The 10,838-nt window shown below is 37.8% G+C and overlaps 1 long non-coding RNA gene across 1 annotated transcript; it reads left to right on the top strand.

The window, feature by feature from the left end:
* The first annotated feature begins 1,775 nt into the window (after nucleotides 1-1,775).
* Nucleotides 1,776-5,865, top strand: LOC139760566 (uncharacterized). The gene is made up of 2 exons (XR_011715365.1): nucleotides 1,776-2,197; nucleotides 5,357-5,865. It is a non-coding gene; the product is annotated as an uncharacterized lncRNA (long non-coding RNA).
* The last annotated feature ends 4,973 nt before the right edge of the window (nucleotides 5,866-10,838 follow it).

Raw genomic sequence — 10,838 nt, 5'->3', positions numbered from 1 at the left:
GAGACAAAACACCAAGGATGGTTCGATATTTGGATTGTAGTCCTTCCAGTTGCCATAGCCATTATTTATAGGCGCGGCTGATTTTAGTTATTCATTCTTTAGGCCTGTCAACTGCCAGGGTCATTAAGGCTGCTAAACATCAAGCTGCATCCAGCAGCCGAAAAATCTTTGACAATTTTTTCGTGTAAAATTTTTCTAAGACTACATACACTCGCTATTCATATAGCTCATCGCTTATAACATGGGATGTTTAAGACCCTTCTATATACCTGTCGAGTTATAGGGGAAAGGCTAGCATAACAATACACTCTACCAAAATCACATCATCCTATGGCTACATAGACTTATTTTGCGCCGTTTCATGCCATCATCGTATGTTCTGAGAGCAGAAAGTCAGTTATGGAATATATCTGATCTATCTAGAAAAGTAAAATTTTTTCTCTATGATAAACAAAACTCATGATCTTGAAATCCCCGAAGATGAAAGGCATTGTTTGTGTTGTCGCAACTTTTTTTTTTTCTCTGTTTCAACTTCGTGGGAGGGGGGATCATACAATTATATGCGGATACGTTTAAGCATTGTCGTCTTTTGGAAGAGTATCCCAGTAAAATAGTCAAGATACAGTACTCTGTTTCAGATAAAACTACAGAAAACGATACAATGAAAAGTTGAGGATAACAAATCCTATTCGTTACATATGATACAAGATGAGTTTAGTCAACACTGCATATCATCTTAAATTATTTCAGAAAATGTTTCTTCGAAAGAGAGTGAACTATTTCATTTTCGTAGCCTTTCGGAATATCTAACATCTAACTGAAATGAAATCAGAAAAAAAATTGACTTTCATTCCAGTGTTAAGTAGGGCGAGTTTTAAAGGCGAGGGTGAGGAGGGGTTTCTTGTGAGGCTCGTGAGAATGTAGTGATCAAGAGAAAGTTAGTGAAATGCAGTCATTGTCTGAAGGCAACAGAATAGAGCCATGGATTAACCTGCTATGTTACACTAACAGTTATGATTAGAAGTCCAGGAAAAAGTCTTTTAAAAATATATATCCTACATGTTAACCTCAAATAGCTGCTTAAGTACTTAAATCTTTAAGTGTCTAAAAAGTCTGACACCTTTGTTTCTATATACACTGAACATAAAGGTGAATATCTTCACTGAAACGAAAAGCCTGGGAGTTACCGATTGGTAATATTAGGTAACAAAATAGAAAGACTTTGTCTTCTATACATTTATGTTCATGAAAATTAACATCATATCTCTGTATCCGTCTCTAACCACTGTATCAGCCAAATCATTTCCGCCGAGTTCAAGATGTGCAGGTACTCACAGGAATGAAACTTGTCCCCCCACATCCTTTTTTCTGAAAACCTTAACACTACCTTAAATTTCCTAACTGAGCGCATTCTCATCAATGATGTCATATATCTACATAATGTCAATAAGATTGTTTACAGCCTAACTAACAAGGCGCCTTCTTAATAATACTAAAAAAAAAAAAAAATCCATTACCTTTTACATTAAAAATTAATTTTGAAATTTTTTCAATTTTCTCTTGCTCTATAACATATCGATTTCATCGTTTATTTGTACTTATATGGTATATACAATAGGATTTTCGAATAAAGTCTTCGATACTGAGATGTTAGTGTTGATGGTAACTGTCAACACAACAGATAAGAACGGATGCAGGTCTTTCATACGTCTGGCATCGCCATCAGCAGTTGTCCTACAGTTGCCAGGTTGCACCACTTCCTAAACAACTATAAAGCTGTATATCTTGAATGATTTGCCCATAATTGTATCAAGCCTCAACAACTAAATACACTGCATCTCAAACCAATTTTTAGAAAATATCAACCATACATGCATGATATAAGATAATCTAATAAAAATTTGGTTAAAAACTTCATACTCTGAACTGGCAGTTGCTAAATGAGTGGGTGTGATATGTTCTCTTTCCACAACCTTGATAGCAAAGCAAGTCGTATAGGTGGTTGACACGGAAGGAATAAGTACATAAACATTGACAAGGTGAATCTCGGTGACATTTTGACAACAGCGAGAGACAAAATGGTGGAAGCCGAAGGGATTGTCCCAAAAGACAAAAAGCAATTCTTATTGGAATTAATAAAGGCTGTGTTGGTACTGGTGGGTATAAGTGCTGTAGCCGCGATGCTCCTCGGATACAAGTGAGTAACCAAACGTGGCAGAAAAACAAGTTTTCTAAATTTTGATAAATGTGCAGTTCTAAGGAAACTATTGTGAGTGATGTACTAATGATTTGAAAAGAGGGTAACGTGATCCATTTTTTCCCATACGTTTGACTGTTTTGCCAAAGAACGTTTAAACGTGAAAAGTTTGACATTCTACTGAAACAGACGATACGCTCAGAATTGTAGCAGCTGAAAGGAATGATAAGAGATAACGTGTGGGGTATTCCGTCTGATAAACACGTATTCAAATGAACACGTCTGAGATCGGTTATGTAACACGTGTTTTCGTTGTCCATATATATATATATATATATATATATATATATATATATATATATATATATATATATATATATATATATAAACCTTACTGAACAAAATCACTATGTTAATCCTAAAGCTCTTTCAGGACTTTATTTTTAGTCGGTTCCAACTATTATTCAACTTCTCACCAAGAATCTGGTCATGCAGTGTGATGTGTTATTAGCGTCATTACAAACTTCTGTTAAATATATCATAAATGGCTAAGTGCTTGGTATAAAATTTCTCGTTTTTTATATATTTTTTGTCTTGAAAGAGACACTATGTAACTTTATGATGCCATAACGTTCAGCCACAAGCCATCGTTTAGTCACAAATGTTGAAAATACCACTCTGGAGCAGTTTCCACCTTAGTAATATTAGAAAACTCCATTGGTATTTCAAATGTAGAAATTGGATGATCCGCCATCTTTGTGACGCTTTCGATGTGATGACGTAGCAGTGACACATGGCGAGATGTAGCGACCTTTATCATTCCTAATCCTTTGAACACCACCGCCTCGAAAACCATCCAACAAAGCCCTCCCAAATTCTTCAATTGAAACCCATCCTTTCAGCAGACAATCAAGGAAGCTTTATCTTTAACCTTTCTGAATATTATATAATATATATATATATATATATATATATATATATATATATATATATATATATATATATATATATTGGACACAATCATCTATATATGACAGTAAGCGAGATTACCTGTGAGATGGAGGGCATTTTAATTCTACATTCGGTGACAACAGACCAGAATTACAACCGCCAAGACTTCCCAAGCCAGAAACGTTGGTGACGTCATTAACTGCTCGGGACCAATCTAACCTCGCCAACTCACGATATTTTTTTTTTTTTTTTCTTGTGCGAGGGGGCTCATTGTCAGGGACAAGTTCTCGGATACCTCCATATTTACCCTTGCTCTTTATATGAAATTTGATCTGCATATTCGGAATATAACTCACCTATGGGCCACAGATATTGTTAAGTTTATCAATCAGTAAACTTTATTTTGCTCGCTAACAACGACAAAACGAAGATGCAGTTCACTGCCAGGGTCATTAAGGACATGCAAGTTAAGATTGTAGTCACCAATCGAAAAATCTTGAATAACCTCAAGTGCTCAAGATAATTCTAAGACTAAACACATAATCACTGCATATATGGTCCTTGCCAAGGGAGGGGAAGTTGTATAAAGCAGAGGGAGAATATACACTTTCCTTGTCTTCACGTGTTCATCTCCGAACAAAGAAAGGAGGGACATCCGTCATTTTTACGATTACACTTGATTTATTTTTTTTTATCTGCGTTGAAATAGCTTCTAGATTTATTTCATTTACCGTAACTTCTCCAGCTACTATTGTGTTTCACTTGTATATACAGTGTCTACTTTTCCCATTGTATCTACGATTCAATCTGCTAAGATTGGAAGTCATTTTTCATGATGCTGTTTCCCTTTTATTACAACACAGTGAAAGAATTTCCTCCCGAGTTTCTCGCCTCGTCTGGTAACGGTGGCCTGCGAATAGGTGCGGCCGGACGAGCTAATAATAACCCGTTGGGGCAGCGAAGGCCTTTTGAAGTGCTATTATGAAATAGCCTTTATTGTTCCTTTCTTGATATGGAATTAAGTTACATACATGACAGGTTTGGTCCCAGTAGTTCTCGGCAATTCTTACTAATGATTGGACACTCGATATTTCAAATCTTACTGGTGTGTATAATAGCTTCTACCTCAGTGTTGTCTCACCGACAGCGAATGCACTCCTTGTGGGTCCACGAGAGGTTACATGGATGCATTCTTATTCTGCACTTTGCAATCTATTATAATAAGAAAAGGAGAAATTAGTCATTCATTATGAACTGGCCTCAGTACTCATAAGCACTTTTATTTCTGCCGATGAATGATTATCCATTCCTCTTTATCTTACGTAAGATGTTAATACATGGACCGAGATGAATTTGGTCAGGGGGTTCACGAGCCAAAATAGGTTCGACGACACAGGTATTATACCTGTAGCTATGTCAGTGATGCAGGAACTATCCACTGACCACAACCGAAGGAAGTCGCCGACCCTCATTAACTACTGGCTGCTGACTGTTACCGTCGTGTTGGGCTCATATATATGTATTCTCAACCATCGTTCGCATAACTAACGCCTGAAACTGTTGGCGCTCGTTTACTGCTTATGATATAGACGTGAGAGGGCATGGGCATGAGACTGCCCATGTCAAAGGAAGTAGTTAGTATTTCTTATATATTTAAGGTAGAGTCGGTTAAAGTGTTGAGGACGAGTATTGCCATATGCGTGTGCAGTCACACACTTTCCTCGACCAGCACTTCCTCCTTAACGACTCCATTTATCTATGTTGCCGTTTTTCTTATGAACCCCAAAAACTCCAAGTCACACTGCACGAATTATATTATTAAGTGTGCTCCACATGTAATGTTAAAGTCCTTCCTTTCCCACATGTCTGGACCGAAGGCCAGTTTTAATATTTTCTTTTGTCGATATACAGAGATCGTTGAACAACTTATAGTCTCCATTTAATTCATGTTGCTAGCTGTTCGATGTATGGTAATAAGAAATACATATAATTCGTCATTTTACTTGTATGTTTGTCATTATCTACATTGTGGGGCCCCATGAAAGTTTGCATGCGTGTTTACACTATTATGTGAATTTATCATTCATGTGTGTTTGCCAATGTACATATATATATTCATGTATATATGTAAATGAAACGTGCGGGTGTATGTATCTATTATGTATGAGCGTATATATTTTCTCTCAGTAACACCTGCCATCATTTCAGCTTCAGCACATGTGTGTACATGGCGGGAGGAATGAAGGTTTGCTGGATGACTGCTCAGCACGCCATGAAGCAACTATAAACCCGTGTCATGTCCCAAGTGGGTGACATGCCATGCGTTACCCGTGTGTTGGTTCACATCCTTCAGCACGGACGCCACCGGAAGGGAGATAAATATACCGCACACACACAAAGAGGTCGTTAAGGAACAAGGTGTTGGAAAAGCTGTTATGAAGATCACCGTAACCACCGTAAACAGGGCGAGCGAGTCGTTAAGAAGAAAATTTGTCGAGGACGTTATGAAGAACATCCGGTAGCACGGCAATGCTCAACAAACAACATTGGCCAAGCCTGTTTAGACCTATTTTTTTTTTTTTCTAGTGGTCCCAATACCATGACATGAAGAAACTAAACATATGTGATAATTTTACATTGATACAATATACTAAAAAAAAAAACATAAAAGCATTAAGATAATTTTGCATTAATGTTAAATACATGATAATATTTAAGCTCTGAGTTTCATTAAATTTGCACCTATTGTTATAAAGTGAGTATGCTTTGTAAATTTTGCTTCTATGAACTTAGCGGAATTTGATACTTTCATACTGATAAATCAGCGGGACTTCTAGTTCTTTTCTTTTTTTATACCGTTTTCTAAAAAGACACTCGGTGACAAGCATTTGAAAACTTCACCGACTTCGTACTGAGGTTATTAAGTAACTACTGTAAAGTGGCATCTATGAGAGAAAACAAAGGTAACGGAGGAGAGAAAACCAAAGAAAAAATAATGAGAATCATTATCTTATATACAAAGAATGTTAACCCCCTCCTTTGAAAATATTTTTATGAATGCCCATCAGCGTCGATAATGACACGAATGATAATTATTCTAGAGATATGCAGCGTTATGTTCTATCATTTCACACTTATACCATTTGACATTGCGAGGAACTGAAGAGCGGTGAAGATGGATATCACTGCGAAAGCAATCAGGTTGAGACTATATCAAGTCATCCTTCACACTGTATAAATAACAATTCATTCAGGGCTTATACATGCATAAAGCTAAAGTAATATCAGACGATAACACTAATATAGTTTATCCCACAAATTGTATATGATGGTTTCTACAAGTCTGCAGTAATTAGTACCCAGTGGATGACTGGACACAAGCTCTGGATTTTGGGTGAATCAATCCATCACATCTTAACACACACATCCACTTAAGTGCCCACTACACTACAGTTACACATGGACAACGCCGTGATAATGACTTGATCACTATTTTGTTTATATAAAAAGGAAACTGAAATAAGAACAGAACAAAGAAGAGAGTTACAACAATTGGACGTCCCTGCTATCTGCCAGCCAACGGTGCTGGAGTTCCCAGTAACTCAAAACTAATCCCCATAAAAGATGCACGTCGGTACACGCTTTAATCCACCCTGTGGAAATGGGAAAGGTTTAATCGTTAAAAGATAGATATAAAACAAAATTGATCGTCTCCCAATTCCCAGTTATCAAACAAAGCCATGTTAATACTTTCAAAGACCCCTCAACTGCGATAGAATAAATGAAATTGCTTTGATGCACATGCTCGCAAAAGAGAGTCACTTTATAAATGTTACTCCTTCAAACATCACAAAATATCCAAAGAAAATGAAAATGTACAAATTTTAAGGATAGACAAACCTATTTCATTTATGGTCGCAAAAGAGTTATTCCACAAACACATATGGGTTCTCAAAAGGCCATGCAAAACCGAGAGAGAGAGAGAGAAAAAAAGGAGAAACCATACGTTGAATTTCATGATGAAATAAATGCACATTCAATGTCCATTAGAAAATTCTATGTGCTAATATTTCACGTGGAAAGCGTTACTGATCTTAGAACATTTATATGAAGAATAAATACATCTCTTTAACCGAATTAAGGCACATGTATTGGAAAAGAGATGTGTTATGAAGAAAAAATGCGTTTACAAGACAGGTTTTATCATAAAGGAAATCTAGATTACTTGCCTCTCAAAGAAACTATGAGTACTGCATATGTGTAAATGCCACTTCCAACACTTCAAAAATCAAAATCCCCATCAACTCCTCTACTCATAGCAGACAACGCTGACAAAACACATTCACACAGAAATGACTCCGACGACCACTTCACGACATCCTCCTGTAAAATCAATACATGCAACACCATACAGGTGCATTTCAGATCATTTCAGTGACGGGAATATGGTAAATGCTTTCTTGACTCTACCTGAAAATGTTTCCAGAATTGGCGAAGAAATCTCTTTCAGGCTTAGTTGAAATGCGTTGGAGTTATTCGTCCAAACAACTAATGCATTTCTTGCATCAAGGATGACAGGAATAAACATCACAGCATACCCCTTAGAAAATAGAGGGAGACAAAATAGAAAATAGAAAATATACGGAATAGAAAACGATGGGAAATTGCTCTTAACAAATTGTCGAAGAGTTCAGAACCGACCAGATCAGAGTTGGATCTCTAGGATTGATGATTTCTTTATAACATAAAGCTTCCCTCTGAGCAGAGAGAAACCTTTAAGCTGGTTTAATCTGCCCCAGACGTGTTGCGACATACTCAAAACTCTTTACTCCGGCGGAGGAATTTAGGGTGAAGATAACTCGGTTAAAAGTGAAAAGAAAATAGTTTACGTTATATGGAGAGATTTCAGTCGAAGGTATTCGATAATTCCTCTATTTCCGAGTTACGAGCAACACGTGAAGACTTCTTAGCTGTAAATATTACCAATGTACTTATGACTTACTGGCTGTAAATTCCATCCCACGTAAAAACTTCTTAGGTGTAGATATCACCAATATACTCGAGATTTACAGGGTGTAAATACCAGCAACACGTTTAAGATTTCCTAGTTGTAAATAGTACTTGCACAAGGCTTACTGACTGTAAATACCAACACCACACTTAAGATGTACATGGCAGTAAATATCAACTGCACACTTGTGAATTTTTTGCTGTAAAACTATAAAAAAAAAGAACATCAACCCACTTCAGGCCTGTTTGGTTATGCTTGAGATGCACGTGAATGGCATTGGCATAATAACTCAAAGGATTCGACAGCTGAAACATCTGAAGAACACACAGGTGACGATTCTTTAACAAGAGCAGAGAGCTGGCGAGGCCTCAGACTCATCATACACCCATCATAAGGAACCTTATGAAAAGGAGCCTTCGAAATGAGGGAGTCTGGGGAAACGCACACGCCTCATGACAGATCTGCAGGCAGGTACAGTCACTGAACAAATCAGTTAACTCAGCAATTCCTAGAAGGCTAAGGGAACACAATTTTTTTCCCCTTCCGCTGTGTGAAATCCTCAGCTGGCCAGATTGATATACAGATAATAAGAGGAAATGTGCAAAGGAGAGGTGTATATTTTGATTACGTCATAGATACTTTAGCATTCGTAGACCTATCTCATCAGAGAACCTATGGTTAGCGTTGCTGTCTATGAATCACGCATGGGCCCGCTTGAATTCGAAGCTCAATTGTTGCAGTCTGTCTGCAGCTAAACCCTGCTCTTCATCCTCCCTTGGGAGCTGGTCGATAAATGGATACCTGGCTTAGGTATATAATGTATTAGGAAATTCAGTTTACACTGAACTCGTGCCATCTCAGTTAACATGAATGACAAACAGAAAAAAAAAAAGTTGAAACAACAACCTCAATTAACAATAGTCTATAGCCAAATGAACACAGGTGTTACGAGAGCCTGACTATGGTAGATAAGGTTCATCTATCTATCAGGTGGTATCGTCGAACCGCCGTGTTACTGGCCTTTGTACATAGACACATTTGAAACGTGAAACAAGTAATCGTTCGTCTGACAAAATATGGTTCTGGTCTGGGCAAGTTTCCGACAGATGTTTCCTTGGAGCGATTCTATTTTTCTCACGCCTGCTGACAGAAAACTTCTCCTTCCTCTAATTACCACCGAGGCCTTGTTATGGAAGTAACAAGCTTTAAGTACCTTAACGAGAAAAAGGTCAAGAAATTTACGAACTTGGCTTAAGTATCGTATGATGACTAAGGGGGCTGGACCATTAGCAGTAAACATGGAGCTAATAACACAAGTTGGTGTACAGTGTTCAGTATTTCTCATGGGCTGGGACTGTAAAATTGCCACCTGGGATCTAGGTATTAGAAAAGTAATGTTCCTATTTCTTTATCCTCCCCTCTCGTTTTTAATTTTCCAAAAGACAGAACAGAGAAGGGGGCCAAGTGAGGATTTCCCTCGAAGGCTCAGTCCTCTGTTCTTAACGCTACTTCGCTGACGTGGGAAATGGCGAATAGTACGAATATATATATATATATATATATATATATATATATATATATATATATATATATATATATATATATATATATATATACTATGCTGCCCTGTGGCCCCCTTTGGTTAAGCCACACCAAATTTGAAGCTGCGCTCCATGCAGGAGCAGGGTATGGTTTCCTTCTAAATTTGATGTTCTGAGTTCAAGTTGTTTCTACATTTGCATCTACAACAAGATAGTCGAAGAAATCAAAGGCTGTGATCAGATCACCCTTATTCTTCTCTCTTCCGTGGCGGACGAATTCAACGTCTCTATATAGCCTTTCCCTGTAACTCAGGCCTTCTAATTCTTCTACCAGATTCATTACCTTGCTCTGGATCTTCTCTATTACTTCTTTGTGCTTCTTCATAAGCGGATGACCAAGCTTGACAAGCTTATTCTAGTACATGGGATGCAAATGTAAGATTTCTGTGCCAATAAAAGGTTTGTCTCCTTTACTCTGAGACACTGGCGACGGGTTAGGGACAATGTCAGCTCCCAAAAGTCTTTCTCACACACACACACAGATGGCTGCTGCTTAAATATTCTGTTAGATAATACTCATATCAAAGCTTTCTATCGCTATGTTGGATCTTCATTTCTTGGCCTCAACATGGGTGAATGGATATGTATAGTGTGTATGTATGTGTGTGTGTCTGGAGAGAGAGTACCTATGTATTTACGACCAAATTCTCCATAAGGAATTGCGTTCGCCAGAGAGAGAGAGAGAGAGAGAGAGAGAGAGAGAGAGAGAGAGAGAGAGAGAGAGAGAGATTGGGGTGTACAGCGAATGAAACAGACATCGACCACCGTTTCTTTTTTAACCTACATAGAGAAATATCCATGTGACTAGAGCCATGATAATATCCTTCCGTACTTGAGAAAAGAGAGAAAGAAAACAAAAGCTTATGCTTACCAGAAATAAAATCGAACCCCCCTTTCAGCCAGGAGGATTCCCGATTGCATTCCATTACCATAAACACAGGAAAATACAAATGCAATCGAGACCGCAAAACGAAGGATCCGATCTATAAAAAAAAACGAACAGCAGAACGTTTACACACCAAGAGGTTAGCAGTTACGATTCCCTTGGGGTCTGGCTCAGATACCGGGAAATAGGATT

Source organism: Panulirus ornatus, chromosome 37 (genome assembly GCF_036320965.1).
Source record: "Panulirus ornatus isolate Po-2019 chromosome 37, ASM3632096v1, whole genome shotgun sequence".
Classification (NCBI taxonomy): domain Eukaryota; kingdom Metazoa; phylum Arthropoda; class Malacostraca; order Decapoda; family Palinuridae; genus Panulirus; species Panulirus ornatus.
This window is presented reverse-complemented; position numbering and strand designations above follow the sequence as displayed.